We start from the raw sequence: 13,762 nt of genomic DNA, 5'->3' as shown, positions 1-13,762 counted from the left end.
TCGATGCCTACATGGCTGGGGTCACTTGAGCCCAGTTTCTCTCCTGCCCAGGCAGGGGGTAGGACTTGAAGAACTACAAGGTCCTTTCCGACCCTACTTCTATGATTCTATGATTCTATGACCCCCCCCCCACACACACACACACACACACTCTGGGTTGGTATATAAAGCACTTTATAAACAGTTTACACAGGGAAGAGGGTGTTTTATTGTTACTGGGTGGGGTAGGCAGTGGAGGGGCTCTGTTGTGTGGAGGAGGGAAGGGGCACTGTTTGTTGAGGGGGAGGAGGGGCACTGTTTTTGGGGAGGGAGGAGTGGGGTTCTGTTTGATGTGAGGGGAGTAAAAACTTATTCTTCTGGGATGTGTCTGCAGTGAGAGTGATGCTGTGGGTGGTTGGTGGGGTGAGGTCAGTGGGTAGTGGTCCAGGCTGGTTACAGTGGGGAGTTCAGGAGGAGGTAGTCAGCCAGAGCCTCTCATACCTGGAGCCCTGGCCCCTGGTGGTGGGTGTACAGCTCACCAAAGGCCTCAGGAGGGGGCCTGCCACTGTCACTGCCACTGCAGGTGGTGTTCCTGCTGCCAGGTGGCCTCCATCTGCTATGCCTCCTCTGTGCAGGCCTCACAGAAGAGCTCCCCCTGGACTTTGCAGATAGTATGCAGGCTGCAATGACTATCCAGGGGAAGTTGTCCTCAGTGAACTCAAGGTGAGTGGTGAGAGTGCACCAGCATCCCTTGAGGGGGCTGAAGGCGCACTCCACCAGGGTGTGTTTCCAATCCAGGCACCAGTAAAAGTGGCTCTGGCTGGCGTCATGCTGCATGCATGGACAGGAGTAGGGCTGCATGCTGCAGGACAGGAGTAGGTAATTGGGGTTCCCAATGAGGAGGGGTGGGACCACCACAGCACGCAGCTAAGGTCTGGCACCCCTGGTGCAAAGCAGCCATTCTGGATCAGGGTTGGCAGGGTGGAGTTTCAGTATATGCAGGCATCATGGACACTGCCCAGCCAGCCAATGTTCATGCGCATGAAGGTGCCATGGTGTTCCACAATGGCACCACAGAGTTAAAGCCTCTCCGGCTGTAGTAGGGCTGGTTGCCATGGGGTGGGCAGGTGATGGGGATGTGTGTTCCATCCAGGGCCCTAATGCAATGGGGGAATCCCAGGGCATGGAACTGTGCCACCACCACCAGGGCATCCTGAACACGGAGCATGGTGGGTCTCAGCACATCTTCAAGGGCACCCCACACATCAAGGATGGCCTCCCTGGTAGTGGCCTTGCCCACCCCAAAGAGATGGCCCACATAATGGGCCTCAGCAGGGTAAGCAGGGCGAGGACCAGCTGGGTGTCTGTGGGGAGAGGCAGCCACATGGTAGGGTCCTGTCACTCCAGGTGTGGCCAGGACTGCCCCAGAAGGTCCAAGAAGGTGGCCTGGGTCATCCTGAATGCCTCCAACCACTGCTCATCATCCTAGGTGTGCTGGATGACATTCAGCCACCAGTCCTGGCTGGCCCAGTGGGCTCAGAGGTAGTGGGGCTGGAGGCCCAGGAGGGCGAGGGTGGTCCTGGTGGCAAGACCCTGGGATAGCACACTGCATCTGGGTAGGTGGTTGCTGCATGTGGGGGTGCTGAGAGGGCCCAGACAATTGTAGGCCAGTCAGCGATTGGCATGGAAGGCCCGTTAAATTATCAGAGTTCCCAGCCAGGGGAATGCAGTGTGAGCTCCCCTTGTTAGGAGCCAAGCTTGCTACTTGCCAGTGCAGTGGGAGCCGGAGATCAGTCACAGTCATAGAATCATAGAATCATAGAAGTAGGGTCGGAAGGGACCTTGTAGTTCTTCAAGTCTGACCCCCTGCCTGGGCAGGAGGAAAACTGGGCTCAAGTGACCCCAGCCAGGTAGGCATCGAGCCGCTTCTTAAAGACCCCCAGGGTAGGAGCCAGCACCACTTCCCTTGGAAGTTGTTTCCAGATCCTAGCCGCCCTAACTGTGAAGTAGTTCTTATGGATGTCTAATCTAAACCTACCTTCCAACAACTTGTGGCCGTTATTCCTTGTTATCCCGCGGGGCACTAGGGGAAACAAGGTCTCCCCCAAACCCTTCTGGTCCCCCCTAGTGAGTTTATAAACAGTCACAAGGTCCCCCCTCAGCCTTCTTTTGTGAAGACTGAACAGGTTCAGGTCCCGTAGCCTCTCATTGTAGGGTCTTCCCTGCTGTCCCCGGATCATGCGGGTGGCCCTCCTCTGGACCCTCTCAATGTTGTCCCCATCCCTCTTGAAGTGGGGTGCCCAGAACTGGACACAGTACTCCAGCTGTGGCCTGACCAGTGTCGCGTAGAGGGGGAAGATCACCTCCTTGGCCCTACTTGAGATGCACCTGTGGATGCACGATAGGGTCCGGTTAGCCCTGCCGACCGTGACCTCGCATTGTTGGCCCATGTTCATTTTGGAGTCAATGATGACTCCAAGATCCCTTTCTGCCTCTGTGCTCTCACGAAGGGAGTTTCCCATCTTATAAGTGTGCTGCTGGTTACTACTGCCCAAGTGCAGCACCCTGCACTTGTCTATATTGAAACACACCCTGTTTTTGTTAGCCCACCCTTGCAACCTATCCAGGTCTTTCTGAAGTCTTTCCCTCCCTACTAGCATGCCCACCTCACCCCAAATTTTGGTATCATCAGCAAATTTGAACAGGTTGCTTTTCACCCCATCGTCCAAATCACTGATAAAGAAATTGAACAGTGCGGGCCCAAGGACTGAGTCCTGGGGGACTCCGCTGCCCACTTCCCCCCAGGTCGAATATGACCCATCCACCACCACCCTCTGAGTATGACCCTTCAGCTAATTTGCAATCCATTTGACCGTGTAGGCATTGATGCCACAGTCGCCTAGTTTTTTAATGAGGATGGGGTGGGAGACAGTGTCAAAGGCCTTGCTGAAGTCCAGAAGGACTACATCCACGGCGACACCTGCATCCAAAGCTTTTAGGACCTGATTGCAAAAGGCAATCAGGTTGGTCTGACATGACCTGCCCCTAATGAAACCGTGCTGGTTGCCCTTGAGCATCCTCCAGTCACAGTCACATGGGGCATGACAGGAAACACAATTGTTATGATCCTTCATAAGATCCCATCATGCATTTACTGCCTGTCAGGGGCCCTAAGCCCCAAATCTAAACCCATTTAGAAGTAATAGAACCATTCCTATTGACTTCAGTGGAACTTAACTTGGGACCTAACTGACATACCTCAGCATTAAACAATTAATAGTGTCCTTAATATTCATGAAACCAGGACTTTTTTTAGTGATATTATTTATTGGTCTAACTGTAGAGTTGAGAGAAATGTGAGACAAACTTTCTAACCCTACTACTTACTATGGCTACCATAAGGACTGAAGCTGAGAAGATGGAGTGTTGTAAGGTTGTATGGATCATGAGAGGCCTAAAAGGCAGACTTTGAAAAGGAAAGTGTCAGGCTAGGCAGAGGTTCCTAGCAGAGTCTAAGGACTAAATTTTAGCCAGTATGTGCTGATGTAATTTCTGATGGCACAAAATTGGGAGGTATTGTCAGTACAGAAGAGGATGGGATATCCTAGTGAGGACTGGATTGTTTCAAGGGCTGAAGTCATAGAAACAGGATTAAATGAATTAACATAAAATGCAAGGTTATTTACTGGAGGACTAATAACAAACATCTGCTATAAGTTGAGATTTCATCAGTTATGCAGCATGGGGAGAGGGAAGGGGAGGATTTATGCATGCAAGTTTATGGGAGGATAACCATATGATCTACTAATTAAATTTATCTGTGGCAAAAGCAATTGCAGTCCTGAGGACTTCTAGGAGAAATAAGGAAGTTTTAATACTATTCTACAAGGCATTGGCGAGACCTCATGTGGAATACTGTGTTCTTGTTTCCCATGTTTGAGAGAGAGAGAAATTCAAACGGGAACAGGTGCAGAGATCAGCTGCTAGGGTGATCAGGGGAATAGAGAGCCCATCATTCATGAGAAGAGAGTGTAAGAGCTTGCCTTGTTTACTCTAGCTAAATGAAGGTTGAGAAGGGATATGATTTTTATCTATGTATACATCCTTTGGATAAACCTCAGGGAGGAAGGACAGCTATTAAAGCTTAAAGATGACTTTGGCAAAAGGATAAATGTGTATAAATTGGATATGAATAAATTTAGGCCAGAAATTAGAAGGTTTTTAACCATCAAAGCAGAGTTACTGGAATAGTCTTCTAATTGAAGTACCAAGGGCAAAAACCTAAAAGCTTCTAGGTTTGATAAGCTTATGATGAGATCATATTATGTGGTGCCTGCACTAGCAGTAGACCAAATTCAATGTTCCTAGAAGGCCCTTCCAAAGTAGCCAAGGGTCAGTTTCTACAGCCAGCTCTCTGTGGTTGCTGCTGAGCCGAGATGTTCTGGAGAACCAGGTTTCTGGTATCAAATGAGTAGATTATTTCATTGTCTTAGAACCTGCTACATGTGGGTGCTGATGAAGTATCAGCAGTTAAATTTTGCAGCATGTTAAGTACTTCTAATAAGCATACTAAAGGGTCATTCTTGTGTAAATTGTTACTTAATAGAGTCTAGTTTTCAATGGACCATTTTCAGCACAGTTTGTTCTCTAGAAGTCAATTTGCACTAATTGGGCAGTAGACCTTTTTATTTCCGAGACAAATCAGGCCATTTTTTCTATATGATGATGATCTTGTCAACAATGGTATAAAAAGGTTTATACCATTAAATGTTAATAAACATCTAAATATGTCCTGTTTGTTCACTTAAAAAATTAATATTTCAGATAATCTATCTTTGAGAACAGCTTTTATCACCCAGATTCCAGTTCCTCCTGAAAGTTACTGAGTGCCCTCAAACCCACACAGGAATCAGCAGAAGATTGAACCAGCATTCCCTCTAAACTGTGTTGCAAGCACAGCCACACTGGTGCGTCTGGCAGTGCGACATGAGTATGCCTGTGCCACACAGCTTAGAGGGAATGCTGGATTGGACCCACTTCTTAATTTTAATTTAACTGATATTCAATTTTATATTTTCAATGTAAATGTAATGCAGTTATCTGGATGCAGCAACACATTCAATACTAAATGTAAGGAACAATTTTAAGAAAGCAACAAACCCTGTTTATGTTCAGGGAAAGCGAAGAAATTGCACAGCTGTCAAATAAACAATAAGGGGAAGGCAAAAGTATTATGAATAAAACTTACACCAAAATTGTTGCATTACTTGTTTGCAGATGCTGCTTATACCAGTAAAACATGCCATGCTTTAGGAGCTGTCCACCCTTTTATTTAGTCTGCTGATGTCTTGGAAGTAAATCAGGATCCTGCCTGCCTGTCTTTGCTATGAGAGAAAGGATGATGGAGGTCTGTGCTGGCCTTTGCTGCTCCCAAAAAGCATTTTGTGCCTTACCGTGCCTAGACCCCTCCAACTTCTGAGCTCAGTGAACAGACAGACTGTGCAGTCTTCAGGGGCTCATTCCTAAATTTTTGTGTGCCCTCTGCATCCATTGAGGAGAGAAAAATTATGTCTCTTTCTGCACATATGAACTCAAAGAAATATAACAGTTCCAAGACATAGTTGGAATGTATACATAGCAATGAATTCTTCACTGAGAACTTGAGGGATGCAGTTTGGGATCTTGTGTTTTGAATTCCCTAGGATATCTGTTCAGAGCTTGGTAATATGCAGAAATATAACTTCTTATTTAGCTATTGCTTGAGCATACAGTATGCTCATTGCAGTTTTTGACAGTCTCAGTCTGCCAGTTTGCTGCCTGAGCAGTTAAAGGCATTTATAAAGAAAAGAATTTGCCAAGGATGTGAAATTTCTTTTTAATGCAAGCTGCTGCCTTTTGAAATCTATTCGTGTAGACAAGATGTTAACATTTAAAAGGTACCATAACTACTCTTTATCATGGTTAATGGGATCACGACTCAAGCCAAATTACTGTTTTCAGTAGAGTTCTGCCATAGGACTTGTATTAAATTGGTTAAGCATGGGAGTGTAAGATGCTTATGTGACAAAGCCTGCTCTTGCTGTCTCTCTGTGGTGTTAAACTAATTGAAAATGAATTCTCCAGATCCCTAAGAAATAGACCCTTGGTAGCAAAAATGAAAACAAATCCAGTACCTACCTACTTAGAGAGCCCTTATGTAGAGGTCTTTTGGTCCTGTCACTGACTCTGCCACCTACCAACTATGGCATTTAGGGCTCTCTTACTGCAAAACTTATTTAAACCTGTTTAAGTTGTAGGAATAATAGACGAGCTATGACATTTTAAAAATAAATGTGCTGTTCTTGAAATATGCCTTTTAGTTAGATCATGCTTAGATCTAGATTCCCAAATCAAACCCCTCCAAGGTGGGACCACAGAGGATAGTGATTTTTATCCCCATCTCTTCAATCCTTGACCTCACTGAGCAACTGTCAATAAGGGAGCCAACTCTAATGAATGTTTCTGTGAAGCCTATCTGTCAGCTAAGAGCTGGCCTGGAAGAGACTCCTGTCCTCACGGCTCATTTTACACAGACTACCGAACTGATGCCAAATGACAATGATTTGTCAGTGATAATACGAGTTTAAAGATCAAACTGAGGCTTTAACTCAAAAGGACTGTGATTGTTATAAGGCTACTCAAATTTAGAACATAATGTCTTTATTTGCTGATTAAAACAAAATGACTTGGCAGAGAAAGATGAGTGTGAAGGGAAAAGATAGCAACCTAAAATCTCTGTTTTTAAAGGGTTGTTTTCAAAGACAAGTTGTAGTTCTTATGTTTAAAAGTAAAGAATTTAATGTGTGCTGATTTTTTTTTATTAGTCCATAAGAATGTTTGATTTTGAATGCTGTGTAGTTTCAGGACCACTTCTTAGGAGCAGATTTTCCTCCTTTCCCACTATTCTAATTACACGGCCGCACAGATGGTGTTGCCAGCAGGGCTTTGGCTTCTTTCACCAAGGGATGTTGTTCCAAGTAGGATTGCTAAGAAGAGATGGGATCCACCTGATGAAGAGAGTGAATAGCATATTTATAGACAAGCTTGCTAACCTAGTGAGGAGGGCTTTAAATTAGGTTTGCCAGGGGATGGAGAGCAAAGCCCTGAGGTAATTGGGTACTCAATGGCTTTTTCACCTCAGTCTTCATAGGTAAGGTCAGTTCCCAGACTACTTTACCTAAAAACAGTTTTGGGAGGAGGTAAGCAGTCAACAGGGGCAAAAGAAAAGGTTAGGGACTATTTAGAAAAGCTGGATGTGTACAAATCCATGGGGCTGGATGGGATGCATCTGAGGGTGCTGAGGGAGTTGTCTGATGTGATTACAGAGCCACTGGCCATTATCTTTAAAAACTCACGGCAATTGGAAGAGGTCCCAAATGATTGGAAGAGTGCAAATGTAGTGCCCATCTTTAAGAAAGGGAAGGAGGAGGTTCCGGGGAACTACAGAGCTGTCAGCATCACCACAGTCCCTGAAAAATCATGGGGCAGATCCTCAAGGAATTCATTTCTGAACACTTAGAGAAGAAAAAAGTGATTAGGTACAGTCAGCATGGATTTGCCAAGGGCAACCTGATTGCTTTCTATGAAGTGATGAATGGCTCTGCAGATGCAGGGAGAGCAGTTGATGTGATATACCTTGACTTTAGCAAGGCTTGTGATATGGTCTCCCACAACATTCTCACAAGCAAGCTAAGGAAGTATGGCTTGGCTTAATGGACTGTAAGGAGGATAGAAAGTTGGCTGAATCATGGGGTTCATAGAGTAGCAATCAATGGTTCAATGACTAGTTGGCAGCCAGTCTCAAATGGAGTATCCCAGGGGTCAGTTCTGGGGCCAATTTTGTTCAATGTTTTCATTGGTGACCTGGAAGATGGGATGGAGTGCACCCTCAGCAAATTTGCAGATGACACTAAACTGGGGAGAGTAGTAGATATGCTGGAAGCTAGGGCTATGATTCAGAGAGACCTAGAGAAATTGGAGGATTGGACCAAAATAAACCTCATGAGGTTCAATAAGGACACGTGCTAAGTCCTGCACTTAGGCCAGAATAATCTCATGCACCAGTACAGGCTATGGACCAACTAGCTAAGCAGCAGCTCTGCAAAAAAGGACTTGGGGGTCAGATTAGGGTTACCATACGTTTGTGTTTTTCTGGACATCTCTTTTTGATTTCTCCCATCTCCATCTGGGGAGTTTTTAAAAACTGAATAAACATCTGGGATTTTGCTCTGTTCCCTGGTGAGAGCAGGGGAGAGCAACTGGATGCAGGGGCATCATGTACATCTGCAGCCCTGGCAGCTGCATTCAGGTAAGTCTATGGGGAGTGGGGGTTGGAGGGCCAGGGCTTGGGAACTCTCTGGGGGGGTGGAGCAGATGGCTCTGAAGGGTGCTGGGTGCCTGGCAGCACTGGGGAATAGTGTCCAGGCAGGGCACAGGGGCAGGAGGAAGGCATCTGTCCCTCCAGCAGGGGAAGAGGGTGGGGGAGTCCTTCAGGGGCAGTGGGGAGCTGTGCAACTGGGCCGGTGGCACTGACCCTGGTGCCTGTTCTTCCAGGGGCAGGGCACCTGTGAGACACTGCCAGGGTGGAAAGGAGGGACCTAGCCAGGAAGCCTGTTGCAGTGCAGGAACTGCAGCCTGTGCCAGGGCTGGACTTTCTCTGCATGAGCTAGAGCCACTGCTGCACTCTAGCCCAGTTGAGATGGGGGCAGCTGGAGGCCTCCTCTGGCAGGGCTGGTGGGAGCAGGGGGCTGTGTGCCACTGGCAGCACCAGGGGGCTATGGGTCAGAAGTGAGGGGCAGCAACTTGTCCCAGGGGTGGGGGAGACTGTGGGCAGCGAGTGAGGAGCAGTGGCAGGGCCAGGAATCTATGGGTCAGGAGTGAGGGGCAGCAGCAGGGATGGGGGGCTGAGTATTGGGACTGAGGGGCACCAGCATAGCCCAGGGGGGCAAGAGATTGTGGGTTGGGTGTGAGGGGCACTGACAGGGCCAACAGTCTGTGGGTCGGTAGTGAGGGGCAGCTGCAGGGATGGGGGGCTGCAGGTTGGAAGTGACGGGCACTGGCAGAGCCAAGGGCTGTGGTTTGGGAGTGAGGTGAACCCCTGACAAGAGTCCTATTTTTTGGCACTGGAAAAATGGTAACCCTATACAGTGGATAATAAGATGAATATGAACCAGCAGTGTGCCTTTGTTGCAAAGAATGCTAGTGGTATAGTGGGCTGCATTAATAGGTCTGTTGCCAGCAGATCAAGGGAAGTGATTCTTCCCCTTATTTGGCACTGGTGAGGTCACATCTGGAGTACTGTATCTAGTTTTGCCTTTCTCCCACTACAGAAAGGATGTGGACAAATTGGGAGAGTCCAGTGGAGGGCAATGAAAATGGTTAGGGGGTCATTTTATGAGGCTGGATCTGAGGAGCAAGGCTGAGGACAGACTGAAAAAACTGGGCTTATTTAGCTTATTTAGGGTGGTGGGGAGTACAAAAGGCAGAGGTGGTGGGAAAGAGGGTAGAGGGAAGAGGGAACAGGACACAAGGCAGAGGGAAAGTGGGGAGGTAGGGGTGAGGGGGGATGAGGTGCAGCTGTTTGCATAAGAAGGCAAGGATGCTGCATAAGTAGCTGTACCTTGGTCCTGGGCTGGCTGTGGCAGGAAGCCAGGCGGCTGCGTTAGGGTCTGGGAAGCCCCAGCTTGGCTCATTGCTGGCAGCAGGTACAGGTATGCAAAGAGCCTGGACAGGACTCTATGGACTCCAGTACAGCTTCCCAGCTGCCTGCCACAGCTGGCCCAGGACCAAGGTGCAGCTGCTTGTGCAGCATCCCTGCTTGGGGATAGCTCGAAACGGTGGCTTAATTATCCTAATTAAGCCTAGGGAAACCATTAATCTGTGCTTAATTATGTGTGGATTAATGCCCCTGGACTTAATCAGGGTAATTAAACTGTGGTTTTGGGCCATCTGGCCATTTGCAGGGAGGGGTGGGACTGCTGGGGCCCCTTAGCCAATCAGAGATATGGAGGGGGGGAGGGGGTGCTACACTTAGCCCACAAAAATGGTGCCTGGTCCCAGGATCTGCCCACCATATTGGAGGGCCATCTCCTTGAATTTGGTAAAATACATTGAGGAGAAACAGCTTTCATCTTCTTCTACAGTTTTGTGTTTACTTCTGAGTCAGCAAAGGCCCTGGACCTTTTTTACTACATATGGGCTCTAGACCCAAATACGAAGTGTAATACCATTTAAATGCAAACATTTTATCCAAAAAAAAATATTACTGCTTTGTCTACAAACTTTCGTTCTGTCCTTCTAATCTATTAAACAAAGAAGACTAAATTGAACAAATCATTATGACCAGATTGTAATTTAGTTTATTCATCTGCAAGCAGAGCTCTACATGACAATTCAACAAAGTCCGCTCAGTTACAGGCGAATGAAATAAATGGGACTGTTGAAGGTGTAAGGTACCACTCAAAGTGAATAAGGGTATCACAGTCTAGTCCTTAGCTTCTTTGAAATCATCCTTAATTGCTTCCTTTATTCCCTGGTATTCCAGCAGAGCCCCTCATTCTCTTGTAGGGCTTCCCAAATTATAAAAAGAATATCTTCCTTTTTTATGATATCTTTGCCCTTCAAATTCCTTCCTAAATTTGACCTTACATTTTGCCTACCAGTTTTCTGTGTCTTTCAACTGACTTCACAGGGGTTGGATTTCCATTCTCTGAAGTATACCTATTAGACCTGAATAATGTTTTGAATCTTGCCATTTTATGAGGCTGGATCTTTTTTTTCCCTTCACCTTCCTACTTTCCTTTCTATTTAGGGCTCTGCATGCCTTCTATGCCTCTCCTACAGCATGCTTGAAGAGCCTCCATGCTGAGTCTCAAGATTTACTTTACCTTTTGATTTATGGGATTTACTCCAGCTTTTTCTTCTTAGAGTCTCTTACCAAAGTGCTAGTTTTTGGTACAATTCCTTTTCCTGAGCTGGCTGAATCTAATTATGTTGTGGTCACTATCAGTTATTGGCTTAACTATCATTACTACTTGAACTAATTCTTTGTTAGTTAGGATAAAGGTTAAGAAGGAAAATGCTTCATACAACATTTGAATTGGACTTTTCTATAGTACAAATGAGACGTGTTTTTCATGCAGAAGATTGGCCTAGTTTATTGCACTTATTATCAAAAGCTACAGCAGTGGTAGTTGACATTTCTTCACACAGATACAGCTGTCTTACTGTTTTCAAAAATGCACTGACTCCCACCACCATACAATTAATGCACAACGGGGTAGATTTTCTTTCTGTGTAGTGTCCTAAATAGAGTATCACAAAAAGCTCCCTATGGGGATGTGGATGAACCAGAGTATTCAGATTCAACAGTGGATCTGAATAGCCTGGAAACTCAAGGGAACTCCAAACCAGGTTTCTAGTTCAGATCTGTCTTCTAAGAGTAAGAATGTGACTCTGGCCAGATTTGATTGTACCTATTAGGCACCTAAATGTGATCCTATTCCATCTTGCATGAGTCCCTGAAAAAATATTAAAACAAAAGGTGGGTGGGTCCTCATCATCCTCACTGTCTTTTTGTGACCAAGTCTTAGGGTAGAACAGCAGCATGTTACACAAACAGGCATACTAACAGATTTCAGGGATTTGAACAAGGTAAAATAAAATTGCTCTTCAGTGCTTAAGTCCACAAACATGTCTAATAGGAGGAACTGAATCTGTCCCTTGGATTCTCGGAAGAAGGAAGGGAATATAGTTAGATAATTAATGAGACAGTTCCCCAACCCTAGAGTAGCATTTCTCAACTCATTGGTTGTGACCCAAAAGTGGGTCACAAGAACATGTGAAAGGTCTGTGACCAAACTTTAAAAATGGATTCTTCTTTAAAGGAGAAAAACCTGGGAAACTGTGGCTTTTCCCTTGCAGGCTGGCAGAGTTCCAGTCTGCAAAGGGCTGCTTGGGACCTCTCATGCACCCCTTTGTGCCCCCCCCCCCACACACCACCCCCTGTCCTACACACTACAGGGCTGGCACCTGGGGGCAGCTGGTTGGGAGGGAGGGGCACTGGGTCAAGACTAACCATTGATTTTTAAAAATGGGTTCTGATACAAAAATGGTTGAAAACCACTGCCCTAGAGAATCACAGGGCAGTCAAGGACAATATCATAGCAGTTGAGTAATGTGAGATCAGAGTGCCCTCAGGAGCTAGAATTGGTTCGTGAAGCTGTCTCTCAATCAGGACCATATTCTCTTGTATGAGCAACACCCCTTGCAGCTACTCAGGAGCACCTGGTAAAAAAAGGCTCTGGCTTGACATAAGATGTGATGATGGAGAGGTAGTTCATCGTGGTTAAAGTTTAGTATGGCCCTTATTAGCAATTTAATTCTGGAAGTGATCTTCTGCCCAATTTTGTAATTAAGACTACTGTAAAAGAAAGAGAAAAGAACAAACAAAAAACCGTCCCTGAATCAAGGCATTAAATGTAGGTAATAATGAGTATTCAGTTGCTGTGTTCTTCTTTCAGCATTTTTCAGACCACTCAGAGAAGACATGATTGATGACCTGAACTTGATCTACTTTGTGTTTACCTGTACTCCATTTCATAGAATAGCACATCACTCCTTTCAAAGTAACACACCAACAGAATCATTAACAAATTTCTATAATGTAAAATAAGCTTATAATTCAAAAAGGGGCCTTTCTGATCTATCTTACAAGGAGATAACTTTATTTCACAGGTAGCCCAAGGCAGCTCCTGTGCTATTGTGCCCCGGAGGTATGGTTTATCTCAGAGTAACAGATGCCTTGTCTTCTCATGGTGTTTAATTAAAGAACTTTCTTATCATGTTTATTTTTCATCAGATAGGAAAAATCATTTCCATATTTGGCCCAATTCTTTTCTATCCTCAGAGGATAATCCTTTTTTTTAAGTGACCTCATTAGACCACAACTTCTTACTACTCTAACAGCCTGCTAGGTTTGTGCACACAGTTTCTCTCTTTTCCCTCAGAAAATGATTATTCAGGTTCTAGTTAGATCCCAGCTTTATATTCACTCATCTACTTCTGCACTCTTTGAACAGTAGCCAATTGGCACTGACATGTTTACTAGAAGCCACCTGAATACTGAAGAGCATTTTCTTTTATTTGTTATAATGCCTCTGTAATTGCAGCTATCAGGACAGGGCATATAATCTCCCTACTCAACTTGAAACTCGCAGATCTTATTATTTTCAGCTCAGTCAAATTCAATTTTGTTCTCAGTGCTTTCCACAGGTCACAAAAATGAGATGGCAGGTTCTTTTTCCCATTTCATTCTGTGTTTAAACCTTTGGCACCTGAGGCAGATGCTATTTCAGTTGCCAGTTCCTCCTTCCTGTGAGCAAATCTGTGACATATTGCTATGAGAATAGGGCTGGGCCACATCATTGCAAACTCATATGCATAGCTTCAAACAGAGAGCGGGATATACATTCTTTGGGGAGCCTGAACTTTCTGCTTATCTGACAAACCTATGGGCCAATGGGAATCTCTAGCAACCCTCCCTCAATCTGTGATCTTGTCAGATAATGAGGGTCAGGCTGGTCAATACTTGGATTTTTCCTAATTGCAATTTATCCAAGTACAAGAGGTATGGTATCGATGATTCAGAAGGTGGCACTTTAATCTGTGAGATGGCATTGACAGTATGATCCAGAATGAGGATGGGGTGAACTGCATTGCCTTTGAAAAAGCTGTAAAACTGAAG

This window comes from Alligator sinensis, unplaced genomic scaffold, assembly GCF_000455745.1.
Source record: "Alligator sinensis unplaced genomic scaffold, ASM45574v1 scaffold37_1, whole genome shotgun sequence".
NCBI classification, from domain to species: domain Eukaryota; kingdom Metazoa; phylum Chordata; order Crocodylia; family Alligatoridae; genus Alligator; species Alligator sinensis.
Note: the sequence above shows the minus strand (reverse complement) of the source record.